The following is an 18,774-nucleotide window of genomic DNA, read 5'->3' as shown; positions in this document are numbered from 1 at the left end:
TATGAGTTTTAATCTTTATTTGAAGCTTGGGCGTTTCTCTTTTATACCGATCGAATTTTCAAACAAACAGAACATCTGCGCTCGTATTGTCTTTAATTTTATTTAGCTATCTATTCCCTGCGGATTCTAGATCTCAGCGTTGTTACCCTATACAGTGTGTAGACTTAACTTTTAAACTTAGCTTCGTACAAAGCAAATGCTATCAGCTTCAGTTAACAGCAGCTTCAAAGCGGTCTGTATAGTAGTACTGAGCACTAAAAACCACTACCACATCAAGGGGTAGACCAGACCTCGCTAAGTCCATCATCGTCACCTTCCTTGTTACTGCTGCTATATAAACTGAATTGGTTTTATGACAGCGTTTATCATCTCTTCTATACCCGTTTTATCATTTTCTTACTATGTTTATGTACATATTCACAGGCATATATACATATACACACAGACACGCGGAATGCCGATTTGTTTGCCTTTTCTTCGTGATTCGTTCTCTGTTGTGGCCGCCTGCCTTTATCGCAAGATTTTCTCTTTCTGATTCGCTTCTCAGCCGTCGCTTTTTTTTCTGGTGCTCTTTTTCCTTCTCTGTGCTTATCTACTTATCCTTATGTTCCCTTTGCCGTTAGCGTGTTTTTATCTATCTTTTTCCTCTACCCCATCGACGCCGCCGCTGACTGCGACGCGTCGGCAGGACTGGCATACGCACAGATGGACGGACTATTTGTATGAGACGCTCGCACTCACTTCTGCCGTTGTTGTTGTTGTTTGATTGTTATCAGTCACGATCGATAGCTGAAGTCGAGTTGTCAGTCTCAACTTTTCATGGCGACAACAGACAGAAACAAGTGAAAAGCCGTCGTTAGTTGTTGGCCGATTTGTCCGCGTTTACGGCCGTCGCCGTAAGATTCATCCACGGTGGCGACGTTGGTCCTGAGTCATCCATGCACCATGGCCAGCGCTGCGGCCACTATCTAGAGCGGTTATGGCAGCGGTGTCAGCTCACGAGACGCCAGTCAATTCGGGCGGAAGTTGTCGTGAAGTTTTCGAAGTTCCACCAGCCATCGGCGACAACAGCTCTAGCTGGCAACTGGTACAGCCATTTCGGAAATTTCTTATTATCTCGGATCGACTAGTTTACTTCTTCTGCACAGCCGGTATTGTAGTCTGGAGCAGGGTTACGATATGTGCATAGTATGGAGGCTAGATGATGCACGGTCCACGATGTGATCGCACGCATTGGTTGCACTGGAGATGCATAAACCTGGTGCCACATATCTACAAGGTTACCTGAATGTAGGAGTCACAGGGGTGGAAAGATATCGTGGGTGAACTTTAGATCTTCGAACAGATGTACAATAGCGATAGCAGTTCATTCAGTCCTGATTAAAGTTTATTAGGCATATTGTATGCTGCTACAGTAACAATTATGCCCATTATTGTTACTGAGACAGGCTAGATTCATTTTTATCGAAAAAATCCGCCCTTTATTTTAGAAGAAACGTATAAACATGGAACGTGCGTTAATCAGAAGAACCGTTTGCTTCTAGAGTCGAATGATTATTTAGTTGCGTTGTTTATTTATCTATTATCACCATCTATAACACACATCTTCAACTTCAGTTCACCGTCGACTTCGCTAGCTATTCCTTGCGTTCTATAGCGGTTCCGTAAAAAAAATCTGCCGGAACGTATATCAAGCTACCAATTATAGCTCGAAATAAGTGACACGCCGTTGATACACACCCGTCAACGCAAATCAACAAGAAACTTAAAAAACCCATTCGTTTCCCGCATCAGCAGCTAGGGTTGAGCTTGTCGAGATATGATAGATGCGTGGCAAACGCAACTATCACACAAGTGACCGAATGGTAGATTCTATGATGTATTTATGCTGAGTGATGAAAGGAACGCGTGACCTCATTATTCTCTCGGTTTTAGTACCGAGTCGTTGTCGCGGTCGACAATAAAGTCAACACATCAACGACAATTGACGACGCTGAAATGGAATCAGCGACCAGCAGGATTCATCTGAATTGGTGAACAGTTTGCATGGTATGGACATTAACATTATCGGTGTTCATAAACAGGACATAAACCCACGAAACAGAAATCATTAAATGACGAGCGCGAGGCAAGGGTCTAAACAGAAAGATATTCAGCTGTCTGACGTGAGTTCAATCTCGAGCTTTGGTGCTTGGGTCTAATTTGAAGAAACCTCACCGGAGGAGGTATCATATGTACACTTTAGAAACAACAAAGAGAACAGATTGCTTGCGAAGAAAATGCAATAAAAACGTATAGTAGCGTCGATGACCCCATTATTAGGATCTGCCAGTTACGGCGACGACGACGACCATGGCTATGATGCATATGGTGATGATGATGATATACGGTGGCAGATGGTGAAGTTCAGCAAAAACCATAGAGAGGATAGTCCCGGTTCGTGACGTAAAACGAACGACCTTCGCATTTTGGCAGTGATCAACAGTATCCCCACAAGCACGACGGTGTTGCAGCCGAAATAAAAATGCCACGGAAGCAGATATATGTACAGCTGAAGATTATATTATTTATCAGGTACATGATGTTGTAACGATAATTCTAAGGTATAGGTGGCTCTTATGGGTGCTCAAAGCCAATCCAAACTTTTTTTTAGCCCTGATTCAACTTTGCGATACGGAATAAGACCGAAAAATGGACAAATTCTAGCTAGCACCATTGCCAAAAGAACCATGCTGATAGGTAACGGCTATTTTTACACAGTCGTTTCACCTCAGCGTCGAAATGTTTGGTTTAATGTCGTACGATCTAAGTATTTTATTTTCGCAATTCAAACGTTCCAACAATTGGTAACGTGCACGGTTAAAGTGCCAGTCGACCTTATTATCGCGTTACGAATACGAGCGATGATGCAGAGTAAAAAGAGTCGAACTACAGCTATCTAACTTGCTTTATTACCTCAATAAATCTACTAATTACGTTTAGAAAAAAGCTATATTTTTACATTTGAATTTCAATATGGCACCTGTCAGTCGAGTAACATTTCCATAGGTTAAATATGCGCCGGCATAATTTGAAGGTATATAAATATACTCTCGTGCCTCGTGTACGCGTAAGACAGGTATGTTTGATGTTCTCTAGTATGTATGGGTATCTTATATATTTCGAGGACTTTCTGCATCGGATTGTTTACGAGCACAACAGCAGCGATAGCAAGAAAATCTTTAAAAGGTATTTGTGCTTAGCACACTACTAAGCACAGCGAGAGGAAGTAGAATTAGCAAAACTACGATTTGTCCGTTATTGTTATTGCTATTGATGACATTGTGTCGATCGAGATTTTCAGCTTTTGCTGGACAAAACCCGTAGGAGAAGTAACCATGGTTTTATTTTGTTTTTCGGGCTGTCGCAGGTGAAGTTATGGCGCGAAAAACTCTGGCACAAATGGCTAAACCAACCGACCAAGGGCTATCGGCAATACCAGCCAACATAAGAAGCAGCTATCTAAAAAAATACGCGAAAAAACTATAACAAGCAAATGGTACACACGACAACAAACGCTTTAAAAATAAGGTAAAATGACTGAACGCTTACCTTTCCCTCGTGAAGGAAACACGCTATTTTATCGATGAATCACCCCTCACAGAGTGCTCATGAGATGCGTTACGCTAGTTGAAGCCACTACTTACTAAAACAACTGGGCGAGAAATGGTATCAGATTTTGGAACTATTCGTCTAATGCTTGTAAAATATTAAATTGTTATCACAGTTTCTTTATATGGATATTTGTGTTACTTTTCGCTCAATATAAACATACAACAGATACAGGCTGTAGCTTCCTATGTACATTTTTTCATTAAATACTGTGCTTTTGTAAGACTCCATTATAGCCAAATAGTTTAATGGTATAGGTAAACCCTAATCCGCTAAAGGTATCCTTCGACCATGCTGTACGCTATCGTTCTGCGTGTCATCTAAACTACTCGACGTGTTCAAATGCACGCACTTCGCAGACGGCCCAACGATGCTCCTTGGCTCAGTACACATCGAGCTTTTTATAACATGTCTAGTAACGTAGAATCTCTAAAGATTGGCTTTTTCTTTTCTTTTTTTGATTAAGGAAGAAATATAAGCATTATGGAATTACTTGAGTGATCTTTTGTACGCGTCCCTCATTCGCGCATTATTCCCGTTCAGCTATACTACCGTTAAGCGAATAGATAAGGCGCTAAGAAGTATATTTGTAGTACCGAACAAGAAAGGAAAAACGGAAGCCTCTTGGCTCATCGTGTTAGCTTTTTTGTGTTGATTTGAAACAGACTACGTTGTGTTCAACTGATCTTCAATATCATTTACTGTACCATTATCTAAATAACAGGACTCCAACAAGTGGAGGTAATCATTCATACGTCCCTAAATAAATATTTCGAGTTTTATGCCCGGAAGCATCGTTTAGCCTATGTCCCCCCTTGCAGTGAATCCGCGCATAAAGCAAATCATAGTTTAGGTAATTAATGAAAAGTGCTCTATATCGGCCCGATCTTCGTTACGTAGACGTACGAGTCGGACACCAGCCAGAACGACAGTGATGGTCTGCTGAGACAGGTGAACCCAGGTGAACATATGGCAGACACAGAAACGGCAGCCTAAGACAGAGCAAAGAGCTAATAGAGCCCAAACAGAAAGGACAGCATCGTCAACAGTCTCACAGCAAAGAAACGTTACAAAGCGACTCTCGTAGATGATGACTGGCAACACCCGCCCGTCGTCCACCTATAAATGTCGAAAGTGTGTGTTAACGGAAGAGAGATGACCGTAGCCTGCTGGTGTTCGCTTCTCGCCAGCTTCGGCGGCTGCAACCGAAAAGGCGCCTCTTCAGGATGTCTATTCATTATAAATGCGCCAAACTAACAACAGCAGAGAGAAAGGACGAAAACAGAAGCCCGGAGCCTCATTCGTTCCTGTGGATCGAGGCCATGCCACCTTGGTTGTCTCAGATGCCTCGCATATACGTTTTATTTAGTGACGCTTTTGTCCTTCTGCTTATTGGCGTTAGCTCTAGCGAATATTCGTATCACGGCGCTCGATGCACCATTTGCTTCTTCTCGTCTCTGCTACCGTGTCCTTATCGCTCATGGCAGCCAGCAAACCACACGTCGACAGCATCACACAACCATGCCGGCGGATAACTGTAGACCGGCCCGGTGAAGCCTGCCTACGAAACTGCAGCTGGTGGCTGCAGGCCTACACGCTTGATGTTCTGCAGTTTCATCGTATACGAGCATATAGGAGCTAGGCAGATTCGTCGGTGGGTATCCCTGCTGGTGTTTCCCGTGGCCGTTTCGTCAAGTATTACATCAAACGGTATTATCTGCTATTGACAAAACGCTATCGTGTGCAGCAACCGTAACCCTCAGGCAAGCGAAACGCCAACACAGTCACATAGGCAGTCAGTCACTCATACCTTTCTTTTTATCGTCCTCCTGGCCGCGACCCAGCTTCTTTGCACAACCCTCACTCGTACGCAATAACATGGCCAGTGTATGAACTACAGTTGAGGAGGTGCAGCCAGATCATCTCTGATGAACTATCGTTATCCATAACAACGTAAGCGAGGTAAAGAGAGTGAGCCAAGTAGACAACGAAGAGACGATCGGAATAGACAACCGTTCGAAACATTTACTGACGGCGACATTTCACTAACGGACAATGCCGCCGCGGTAGCAGGTATTGTTGTCCTCGTAAGACGATCATGTTCGCGCTTGAGGGCCGGCTGCGGACAGAAGCGTGCTGTCGAAAAGCTGGAGGCGACACCGTGAATCCCGTCGACTATCGACTAGCAGTTCTCATAGTACTATCGTAACCCTGTTAATCACCTATTAGCGGCAAATTTGCTACTGACGCTTCGCTTGAGCCGGCGCTGCCGCTGTCGCTGGTGAAGCCACATCGTTCCTTTTTTTTTTTATTAGGACGAGTTTTTCTAGGGAACCGCTGTTTTCTCTTCTCTTCTCTTGCTAAAACATCCTGTTGGCTGGACGAACTCATTAATGCTATCTACGGCTGTTTTCGGGCTCAACTGATTCTCTTGTTGGTTTCCTGCCTATTACTACCAAACGCAATACACCGGCGCTTCGCAAAAAGACCGTCATAATCAATACGCGGTCTGCTTGTTTCGTGGTGTTATTGTTAGGACTATAATAAGAATTGATCTAGTCATCAAGTAGCGGAAATGAATAGAAATATTGACTACTTCTCTGGGAAAAGAGAACTCATAATCAACTATCGCCAAAGAGGTGTGCTTCTATTAAATGGTTTGGCTGTTTGCGGCCATCTTGTCACCGTTTGCTAAGTGCCATACAGTCTTTGTGGAAATAGCAGTGCAAATAGTACAGCTCAATGGCATCTAAAGTCATGACTATTTGTAGTAGGCCGATGGAATTGTTCTATTACCATTGAAGGACCGCTAACTAGCTAATGGGGATTCTGATCAGAAAGTGTCCGTCTTTGTCGAGATTACCACGAAGATAATTCAAAACAAAACTTGTCGAGTTAGTACCTTTTGCACGCCGTCATTCATATGCCCACCGTTCTAAAAGGTCTTATTTTCCAGCTCTTGTCTCTCATCACGAAGCTTTTCTGTTGCTATTCTACTAGACTCGACCTGACGAAGATGCATTCAGGATTAGACACGAACCAACCCTATCTGAACGTAGTGCAGATGACCAATGCTCTCCATAGCTGCTTCGGGAGACAAAAGAATCGTCTGATCCAGTTTGTATTGGACCCGTATTACAAGACCTCGAGATACCTTTTAGTATACATATAAACATTGACACGGATGTTTCCCAGCTGTGAGTTTTTCAGCTTGGAATCTTATTATCAGTTACGTCTTTGAATATTAACCGTTTCATAAATAATAAAGAATAATTTGAAAAAAACGTTGTATGTGAGTGTCGAGTACAGAACTCGCCACTAAACTTATGCTGCCACTCGCCCTTCGAGATTTGATTTGGATAAAGCATTTTTCTTTTATTGCCAACACAAAGCGATAGATAACACGTTTCTCGGCTGTTTAACAGCGTGCGTTATCGCATCACGTAGTTGCGCTGGTTTGTATGATTCGGCGTCGTTTTGTATACAAGTGTAAACTACGTCGATACCAACTAATCTTCTCCCAGCGGTACAACACTGAAGGGAAGTATAGCGTCTAGCTGATTTGTGGTCCGCCAAGTCCACAGCGAGAGAAAGCTAGACAAATCCAGCGCTCTATGGATCTAAAAAAGGAACATACAAAACGCGATTTTAATAAGATTTGCCTTCTGACAGATCTGATGGACAGGGCGCTTTTAGTCCGTTATATTATAGTAGCTTTACTCTGGGACGTCATTTGCGACACTACCACAAAGAGAAACAAGGAGATCATATACATACATATGATCTAGTCACAATATCTCGTACCGTATTTCTAAGCCACATACGGATTTGAAAAGATGTGTTTCTATATATATATATATATCGATATGGCCTTTAACGAATTTGATGTATTTCTGAGGCATAAGGTCTTAGCTTTACGGCAATGATAGGTGTCTGGAAAAGATAATTTATGCATAAAAACTGTAGCCCTTTTACACAATCGATAATGTCAACTGGCTGAAATATTACCTTTATGAGTAGTTCTACACAATATATGTATATATATATATATATATATATATATATATATATATATATAAGCTTCGAATTAAAGCTTTTGATTACCTATCTTTCTGCGGCCGCGAACGACCATGTATTTACCTGGCATTTTCAACGTAAATTTCATCTTGAGATAGCGAGAATACCGTAGTGGGGTAGCGGTAGCACCGTGACGGCTTATCCGCAAAGCAGTAGCAAATGTCTAACACGGAAAATCGGACATCCGCAAGGCTAACTGAAACACGATGGTGTTTCAGTATCTTGATCAGAGTAGCTGAACGGTCAAAACAGAAAAACTGAATCGTTGGAACGCTATGGCCGAGTCGTTAAAACATCGTAGTAGCGTGGCGGAATGATTTGATCAATCTAGCAAATTTATCGAAACAGGATGCATAGAAAAAGCTGCAAGGCGACAACAACGATAGCTACAACGGGCTAAGGGGAGTAGCTGGTAACTGCTGGAAATGCAATCAAATCGGATTTAGAGCTCGGGTTGAGAATGAGTAGATCTAACATCGTTGGGCAACAGCACGGATTATACGAGAGAAGTAGATCATCCTGGCTGTTCATAGGAAGAAACGAGCGTGTTCTCTAAATGCGGAGCTTTTCAGTACTACACAGGTCAAGTGTCGACAGCCATAAGGTCTCGATAGTAAAATTTAAAGTAATAATAACCGAATCCTATCCGATGATCTCAAATGCGCAAACGTTTTGATCTACACAGTAGATCGGGACAAAACTAAGCTCGGTTTTCCATTTTACAAATCAATCAGATCGATTTAACGTTTTTATGACCTCCTCGCATTTGTCAATTATTTTATGTCTTCGTTCTTGTCGGAAGTCTTCAGGTCCGATGTTAAAGCAGTCGGCCGGCCAAGTTTTGAAATCCATTGTCAAATGTATCGTTGCTAACTTCATTTGTTGATGACCGGAAAATAAACCATAATCGCTCAGGAAGGACAGGTGCAAAAGAAGCTTCCACTCAAATTCTTATAGGGGAGCTTTCATAATCCTTGTCATTTGTGGCCTGGTACTATCGCATAGACAAATAAAGGTACTGCTTTGCCTATTCGTTTAAGTTTTCTGTCCTCGTTCGCTTGATACAACTGAGCTATATATAAATCCGTCGTTCCATCTTGTTCCTCTCAAACATCTTCCGGTGTATAAGAGCCTTCCAGATCCAAAAAGGCTAAAAGAGACGTCTTGTTGAAATGAAGACCTGTCTTAACTCTGGACTCTACCCCCTATTTGTGAAACGCCATTAACCTTCACAAACTAATTCTGACCATTTGCTCTAGTAAAAGAGCTGTCAGTACGTGGCACAAATAACCTATGATATTCCGGTAGTGATCTCGCCAAAGGACAAAATAAAGTATGTGTGGAAAACATTTCTTCTTTCATCTGGCATCTTTATTTTTGGGGCTTGAACTCAACATAAAGCTCCCTTCACTGCACAATGAAATCATCACAGACCTAGAGAGGGAAGAGAGTGCTTCCGAATGCTAGTACACAAATGACAACATATTGCACAGCTAAATTAAGAACAGACCAAACGTTTTTGTCTTTCAGCCTGATATACATATGTATATGCTACTTACTAATCCATTAAAACGAAGGGCTGCAGGAATCAAAACTGGACGCTACCGGCATAAACGAGGGCAAGGACATGTTTTCTAGCTTGTTTCAGAAGCAATTAAGCCGTTGGTAAAGGGATCAGGCATCGTGCGCGAGTAAAAACTGTAGGAGCGAACAACTAAGGCCCGTCAGGACCTTCCGGATATATTTAGAACGACTTATTTGTGAGAGCGATAAATAAATCGTTCTAAAAGAAAATATTCAACAATAACGGGACGAACTCAAGCATTCTGACGTTTATCCATGGCTTATTTGAAAGATGAAACACAATTCTAAGAAGAAGATCAATAATTATGTTTAAACATTTATACATAATTCTATGTCGGCTACGGTATCAGTAATTATAATAATAAAAGACGTCTATATTAGACTAGATTGATGCAATAGAAAGAAATACTTCGTGTCAGTACAGCGGTCAACGCTCTCTTCAGAGGTCAAAGGCTCGACCTGTTTCTATATATTTTTTATTAACAAGTTTTTTTTTTTAGCTCTGATTGGGATCAAAACAACTCTGTTGATTGCGTAACATTTTTACTATACAAAATTTCCAACCGCAAATGTATAAAGTCACACGATAGCCCAAGTCTTTTGCTATGTATCGACTTTCGTATGATTGCCATTTTATTTAACAGATACCGTCGTATTTAGACGGCTACTTAGAGGGCAACTTTCTTATAAAAGCGTCGCGTTATTTTGAATACATATAGAAAATAAATTTCGCGAATATGTTCTTCATATCAAGAAAAGAAAACGATTATATATATATATATATATATATATATATATATATATATATATATAGGATTATATCATAACTAAATATTTAAATCTACGAACGTATGGAAAAGAACTAAGTAATCACTTCATTTGACCGTTTGCGGGCGGGCGGTCGGCCAGGCCAGCGGAACCGCGCGTTCCTTAAATCTCCAGCGCTGTTAGTATATGGCCGTACAGATATCTTCGTTGACTAGAGTAACGGATCTAATTAACACTACTGCGGTAATACAGATTTATTGTGGTGGCGGATAGACATACAGAATCAACAACAATGACAACAACATGAACACAAAACGGCACGAAAAGACACGAGCATACCATCCTCAATCTCATACTATGGAATACTTTACATCCTCCAGACTACAGTTACCAACTTCTGCCAATCAACGCAGTGCCATCGGTGTAAAAACAATAATAACAAAATCAGCAAAAATGCAACGATCCTACGTCTTACTAGTTACAATCCGTTCGCGGATGGATCGAGCATGGAGTAAATACGCCCATATGCGGATATTGCAGAAGATATCGTTTTATGGTAGGCAACATTTACAAAACCGCATAGAACAGTTTTTCCACCGCACATTACCACTACCAACTGGGCATCTCAAGCAGCATCAACTAAAATGTATCATTTGTCGTGGCGATGATGGGCGTTTGCTGAAGCTCTCCCGTTCTATGCATGGTAGTCTTCACTAAACCATTTGCGAACCAACTGTAACTGGACATCATGAAGTAGCTTCGTAAATGCTTGTCAACAGTGTCGCTATTCATGCAAGTTACCTCACTAAGCTTTTTTCATATGCATGTCGCACAGAAATCGATACCTGTGCTCAGGTTGCTTATTCTCGTTCTTTGAAAAAATGGGCTCATTACAATAAAAGCATTGCTCTACCGAGAAACATTGACCATGTACCTTGGTATTATATCCTATCGGTACTTGACGTAGGTTCAATGATGAACCAATTCGGGCGGAGCCTGAATTATTTCTACTCTATCTAATTTATTCATAAGCTGCTATGGTAAGAAGACGTGATCAAAAAAAGACCAGTTTCTGCTGGTCTTTTTTTGATTTTTTGGAAAAAAGCGCCTTCGATTCCCTAGTCAGATTGCTCCATCTCTGTTGACGAAAACGGCCTCTATTTTGAGAGGATATCGATGATCAGCGATCAAGAATCTGCACGACCATCGTTGACAGGAACCGTTCAGCCGTCGAATGAGGCAGTCTTTAACAGGCTCGCAAGCGAAGCCGGTGGCGTCCATTACGCTAAGATATGCAAAGGCCTAGTAATAGTCCTGTGGTTTAATGAGCAATTTGTTCCACTAGCCTGCACCGTGTCTACATACACGTACAAAGGGACAGGCCGAATGGACTTAGGCCAGAGGAAACGGTAGCCAAAAGGCGTTTTATGGCTGGACCTCACTGGGAGCTGAATAATTTTGCAAACCACTTTTTGCTGTACGCAGCTTTATCAGCCAGGCACTTAGATGGACAATTGTTTTAATCTTACGAAACAGTAGCGAAAAAGTCGGTTATGAATATTTCAAATTACCCTTTTTAGGAGAAATTTACGTTCCCTTATGCCGAACGCCACAGAAAGCTTCCATGACGTAAGGTCACTATTCCAGGCCGTTGGTTGACGGGCAATGATTCGCCATGTCGTACAGCCAATAGTATAGCACAGACGCATTCCCCAACTGGAAAAAAGCGAATCTGTGTAGTCGTATTTAAGACTTTACGCCCAACGTTTCACATCGTGGCTTCGTAACTTACAACGGGATCTCATAGTGTTTAAAGGTGTGTGCTAACGTTAGTTAGCTAGCTAGCTATACACATGTTACCTATTCATAGGATTTGTCTATCATCGCCTCTTGTCTGTCAGGCTAGCTATTGAAGCAAACTCAATTGCGCGCTCGCCGTGCTTATTTATTTAAACATTTGTTCAAAGAGAAATGATCACACTACCAAAAAATATGCGTGAAGGCACAAATCTGAAACGAGTTCACCTAAAAAGTACTTCAATCGTATATGTTCTAACTGATACTTATTTTTGTGATTTGACTTTTAACCTCATTTTTGTTGTCCTCAACCTATCATCTGCGCATCCGCTACTGCAGGAGCAGGCCAGTCGGCGCTTGCCAATGCCAGGTTTCCCTGTTCGAATGCCGCTTGTGCGTGGTTTGTTCGTTAAACTCATTCAAATCAAACGCGCATAGTCAGATAGATAGGCGCACAGACGTACCTTCGTGTATAATATATTGCCATAGCGATTGCGATGCTCAGGTCAGCGTCGGCTCAAGTCGGCCGATTACGCTACTTTTTGTTTCGCGCCTCTTGTCCTCTACTCTTACATTGTTCTTGTTGTAGAAAGGCTTTGTTATTGTTACTATCGTTGCGGTGACCTGTCTTCATCTCGTTAGCCACCTCTCAATCGCATACCACAACTGCTACTAACGCTAAGAAGAGGCCTCGCCCCAACAGAAGCTGCAGGAAAAGAACGATCTGTCGAAAATGAGTTGATCTTGTAGCTTGAGTAGAATGTTGGTAAAGTAGCCGTATTTTGAGATGCCGCGGTGTCGATCGTTGCCGTTTTGGGTCTAGCAACTTCTCTACCAAATCGAAACAATCAATGATGGACGTGAACAACACACTCAACAAAAACTTGCCGAAAACTATGTCGGTAGCAGCCCTTGACTGATAGCGGTTTTCCTGCAGGCCGGCTATCATGAGCGTATCGAGTTTACGAAGACTTCTACACGTCAGCGATAGAAGCCCTTGGCGCGAAGTTAAAAGCGAGGCCTGGCTCTTAGCTTCACGTATTATCCGTGCTTCGCTTTTCAGTGAATTGCAAATTAGGTAATGATGTTAGAAACGACGCCCCTTTTAGTATGCTCCCGTTCACATACACACATAACTCCAGATCGTGGATAATGGTCGATACAGTGATAAAAAAAGAAGTTACTGGGATATTGCATCCATCTTGACAAGAAGAGTAGAACTTTTTTTATGAGCTAGGGCCCTCGAGATCAAAAAACTCCCAAGCTGTGAATTGACATTGAAAGATTTCACAAGCAGCCGTTCGATTACGTGCCACGGTCAACTCATATGGGCCTCGTCCGATTGTCTTCAGCCCTCAACATGGTATCAGGATTGTCGGTCTAGGTAGCACCACCTCGACAAAACACCGTCCAAACAGAAATGATGCCGCTTCCAGCACTCCTGAACCTAAAAGCATCGACGTATATGCAGGCCCGAGAGGCGTCTTACGACGATGAGCCCCACACCCAGAGCAGCCGCAGTTGGTTACAGAACACAGGCTGGAACCAAGGACGTTGAAACAACTTAGAGTTGCTCAAACAAACCACGATAAGGAGCTAGACAAAATAATTGTTGTTCACTAAAATGTGAGGAAAGCAATTCAAGCTTTAGCGCTATTGCTAGACATCGAAGTCATCGCAAATGTCTAGAAGGCGAGCCCCTGAATTGCCTGGTTTTTACGGTGTCTCACATATCATGTTCTAGTATAAGGAACGAAGTGTTTTACAGCCAAAAACTAGGGGACTCACAGTAAGACTTGTCGAGGATGACATGGTAACACTGAAGAGCAGTTGACATCATATTATAGCAACGTACAAACAGTGAGAACACGGCCATGTTGATCGACAAGACTATTTGTCTTATACATGCTCTTCCGTCGCACACAGGCCTTTTGGTGATTGCTGGTGACTTGAACATGAGCATCGACGACCTTCTCACGCATGTCTTACTTGATCTGCTCAAAGATTTCGGGTATCGCCTACTTTCCTAGCTTACGTCGGGGGTTATAGGGGGAGATCGGTTATCAATATATTCACGTCGAGCTTGCAAACGTAAACGACCCGGTACATCGGAAGAAACAATCTATTCAACGACAATAGCGCTCTGAGATGGCATGCATCGGTTCGAGTTGAATTGTTTTTTTTTGCTAGGAAAAACCCCGCAAACAAGAAGCGCTAGCATGTCTAGAATGTTATATCTAACAAAGCTTGACCCCCAACTGAAAACCCTGTTCCCGGTTCTATGCGATCCAAACGTTGATATTTAAACCAAGATTTAAAACCGAAGTACTGAAATGCCCCATAGCTTGTCCCAAGCCGTGGCGACGACGCCTGTGGTCTAACATAAGTTGTAAGGCGGTCTTTTCTGCAGTGCACCAAACACGCTGACTGGCCAAACGTCGGCCGAATATGAGGCCATTTCATAAAGAGGTCGTACAGCTGAATACTCATGTTGTTCAGTCAGGACTGTATTGCATTACAGGAGAACAAGTTAATGAAACAAGAAGAAACGAGCATGCGTAAACTTGTTATTGTACATTGATAGCGGGACTTAATTGGTTTGTCCTAGTACACGTAAATAAAATCATGTCTAGGTTTGTTTCTGTGTTTGAGTAGGTCCCTCTTAGGTTTATTAAACACGAACTTAATTTGTTACCCAGCTATCCTTTTGCCTCTACTAATGGTTCATATTTTGATTGACCCAACAGACCCAACTAATCCTAACAATAGCAACGATAAACTGCGAATCCATCGTCATCCATGCCCACGATATATGTCCCAGTTTGCCACAATAATACACATGTCGAGCAAGGGTATTTAAATAGAAAAAATCCCAAGTTCCTTTCCCGCTATAAAAACAGATTTTTTTTTCATCATCAAGCATCATTTCTTATTAGTTAGTTCCACAGCGCTAAAAGAGCACCTCAGAAGTATGTACATGGCGGCCGATACCATCCCACAGACTTTGCCCTCGGGTGCTGGTGTATGAGATACGCCAAGTTCTTTTTGCGGGATCGGGCCTAATTCGCGATGAGCATTTAAAGATGTCAGCTTCCGTTTTCTTTGCTTGACAAGTCTGTTTATCGCGGAAATCGATCCCGTCCTCTATAACACAGAAGCGATAATCAATGTAGGCTGCACAAAGCAGAGCAGAGAACTAAATAAATATCACATACATACGCGTTTTGTAGTACAAAAGCTTCATTACGTCTTATGTGTTATTTTTATCTGCCGGATGCTATGTACGTCTGCGCAAGATGCGGCGTCATGCTTCGCGTTATACCCTCGTTGAGCGGTTTCTCGGAGCGTGTATTAATTTAAAGGTTTTATATATATATATATATATATATAAATATTAACCATATACGTTTACACAATACAATATTGTTTTTGCACAGATAGGTTTTGATACTAGGGGAAGCGGCTAGGTTTGTGTAAAAGAAAGGGTCGTCAAAAAACTCAATGCAATCAAAACTAGCCGAAGCCTGAGTGAGAGAAGTCCTAGTTGGCAAACAAAAGCAGCATTAAGAACTATGGGAACGTGTACATGTTCGAAGACCAGACATATCCGATGCAGGTATCACATACGTGCATACTCTCTTAGCCAGGTACTCTACGAATCTTCTAAATCAAACACTGAGTAACATCTCAAGGCAAGCATAACATTTTGAACACAATTTAGAACAATGCTTATAAATAGTAGCAAGAAAGGAACTCAATGTTGTTTCCATTTTAATGCGCATGCTCATTATTGGGGCAAACTGAAGCATGAGTCATGTGCATGAACGATGAGAGATTTGCCGTTTCCTGCAGTGTACCTTTATTATAATTAGTATTAGCTGAGTTGGTCGGTTCGATCAAAACGTGAACCGTGTTAATAGACCTATTGGAACCACCAGTAGAGGCAAAAGGATACTAGGTTAGCACGTTAGGTACGTGTTCAATAAATCCAAGGCGAGCCTCCCTAAGTACAGAAACAAACCATGATTTTATCTGCATGTACAGGGACACAAATTTGCGCATGTCACCGCAGCCATTCTGAAAAATGGTTGAAAACCACTAAACTCGATACATTTCACTGCCTAATTTTACATGATGGCGTAGAGAACCCTGAAACTTTTGAAAACTACATTCTAGAATAACAAAAAACAAACAAGTAGTTTTTACGAGTTGATATAGATCAACATTATGCACAGCTTATTGTTATCACCGTTATACGGTGCTTGTCACAATCACAATATAGGGCGGGAAAGTAGTAGCAGCTAAAACCCTCCTTAACTTTACAGCCAATTTCGAAAGATTCGTTCTAAGGCAGAATTGTTTACGTACATGCGGCTCAACCTTATCAATAGATAGGAGAGATGATAGTGAACTAGTGTAAAGCAAAAACTATTTTCAGAAATATCTTTTGGCGACAGGCAACAAATAACGTAGTCCCTCGATCGATCGATCGTCTCTAGCGACGTCGCTCACTTACGTCGCGTGACAAAGGCGCGATGAATCGATCAAGTCAAACAAATAACACCACAGAGGTCTTCTTCGACAGACTATAGACAACTTTTGTTTGGTGACCACAACTGAAGACGTAGCGAAATGTCCGGCAAAGCGTCATCAGAACTCTCATCAGCTTCATCGACGAGCGTACGAAGGTAACGACGACTTCCATGTCGGAGGTCCGTCCCCGTCGACTGTTTCTTCTATCATTTGAATACCGCTCAAGGTGGCAGGAAACAACACTAGCAAGCTAAACTCTCTGCTTGATTGAGAGGAAGCAGAGGTTTATATCTATTCGTCACGCAACTTAGGTACAGGCGGCGACATGCCCGAAGAAACCAGACCTTGTTATCGGCTGCGTTCTATTCGTTGCCATTATGTAGAGGCCATTACTGTTAAAGATTTTAGATCAGAGATTGAATATGCAAGGGCTTTCAAAGGAGAAGCTACTGCTGGCGTAATTTCTACAAACATTTGTTTTTGAGTAAGAATATCGAATGTTTCCCTCGAGTAGAGTGCGTTTGCTCTTAAAGGCGCTCTCTCTCTCTACCTATCAAGAAATCATTCGTTGTACCTCGACAACGATGTAAAATGGCATCAAATATGTTCGAGATCGCGTGCAGCAGCAACGTGTATGAGTTACCTGTCATGTTCGTTCACAATTTATTCAAGCATATTAAATATATCTCGTCCGACGACAGTGTACGAAGCTCTGGCAGCGGAATATAGGTGCCAGTCGTCCGTCATCGCTACGCCCAGTTCTGGGCATGTCGATTAGAGTTACCCGCAAAGGTTAAAGGGCCAGACTTGCTAAATTTCTACCGTACGCAATCGAAGGGATTTAAAGTCGAAAAAAAACCTCGAAGACTAAGATATCTAACATCGATAACCTCTCTGACACTTATGTCGAGGCTTTGTCGGGCCACTAAACTGTTAAAATTCTTGACGTACGAGTAAGGGGTGCCCTAGTGTCCCGAGAAGGATAATGCCACTCCGTTTTTCACCACTGGTCAGAATACGGGAACTTGAAGAGGAGCGGCACAAACCTGACAGGATGAGTCTCTTCAGATACGACATAGGGCCAAATCCACATAGCTAGGTGTAAAAATTATTGATGCGGGCTTTGCTGTTATTAGAAACACCTTGCCAGGAAGATTATAGCTAGTTAGGGCGCCAGTGTCGATAACTCAGCCCTTGTTTTCCATATGAGGGAACAAGCATTGAGCATACCTTGCATAAAGAGCAAGCAAACCATTGAAGCAAGAAGACCCCTCAGAGCATCTGCTTTACAATTAGCTTACTAAGGTTGAAGCATAACGTCTTAGCAGTGTTAACAATAATAACAAAAAACCGAGTCGTGAGGTAACGCAAGGTTTTAGTTCGTGAAGACGCATAATCCGATTTTTATAGGTAATATAAATAAAATTCCGAGAGCTTGAGAGAGGAGGATCTGATTGAGATTACCGTTTTGTTAAGACGATATAGCAGAGTAATGAAACGAGCACATTTTTTGGCCTCTCGTAATAGGCATTATTTATATATGCGAATAGGTAAGGCCTGAGGGTCTGAACAATCAAGAAAAGAAAATAATTTGGCCAAGGCTTAAAATTATATAATTTAAAATAATGAAGTCAAGTATGGAAAAAGGCTGTCTGAAATAAAATAAAACCAAATGCTCATGTTCACCTTGAACCTCGTGGGGTTTATCGTTTAATGTAAAATTGCTATGCGACATGAACGTATCCGATATATTCTAGCTATTGGAAAGAAACTCGGTCGAGTTTTATGTTGCTATATTCTTTCGGATATATGCAGCTGTCTCCGCTGCCTATTAGGCTCTACACATTTTCGAAGCTAACCTAGTACCTTGGTCAGCTCTAATTCATAGCAGAAGACCACCTCCTTCCTTCCACCTTACACACCAAATAGGCGTTATTCGCTTGTGTCAAATAGCCAACAACAATGATATCAACAAAAATACAAACAGAAAATTATACTATAGCATCGCCTCGTCGGCGGCGTGATAAGCTTTGGCGTGGAACACCAGCCACAATTGTCCGTGTCTTAGTCATAATCACGAATCGCCGCTCATTGTGCCCCTTCCTGGCCTTTCACTTAAGTCGATCGAACCCGTTTTTCCTCTACCTTCCCTCGAAGCCGTATTTTTTGACATGGTAACAGATTTATAGGGGGATGCGCCAGCATTTGTCAATCTTACTTGTCAGCTAGGAAAAGTCGTTTTACTCATCACCTCCCAAGTTGCTTGAACGTGCCTGCCTCGAGAGTTTGTCAACTGATGACTGAACGACAGTTTGAAATGGAATTGTCTCTTGAGGATAGAGCTTAAGCGAACCTCGAATCTAC

At 42.1% G+C, this 18,774-nt stretch overlaps 1 protein-coding gene across 2 annotated transcripts in view; it reads right to left on the bottom strand.

Annotated features, from left to right (window-relative positions):
• LOC111263642 (uncharacterized) overlaps nt 1-18,774 on the bottom strand; it is a 41,491-nt gene that overhangs the window by 13,977 nt on the left and 8,740 nt on the right. Inside the window, exon 1 of one of the 2 annotated variants that reach the window (XM_022838939.1) lies at nt 3,592-3,971. The exons of the other annotated variant lie outside the window; for it this stretch is intronic. The gene's annotated coding sequence lies outside the window, so the exon portion shown is untranslated. Of the gene's footprint in view, nt 1-3,591; nt 3,972-18,774 lie in introns of those variants that run through there. 2 annotated transcript variants of the gene reach the window in all.

Source organism: Varroa jacobsoni, unplaced genomic scaffold (assembly GCF_002532875.2).
Source record: "Varroa jacobsoni isolate VJ856 unplaced genomic scaffold, vjacob_1.0 scaffold_779, whole genome shotgun sequence".
Classification (NCBI taxonomy): domain Eukaryota; kingdom Metazoa; phylum Arthropoda; class Arachnida; order Mesostigmata; family Varroidae; genus Varroa; species Varroa jacobsoni.
The sequence above is the reverse complement of the archived record's forward strand: the minus strand, read 5'-3'. Positions and strand labels throughout refer to the sequence as shown.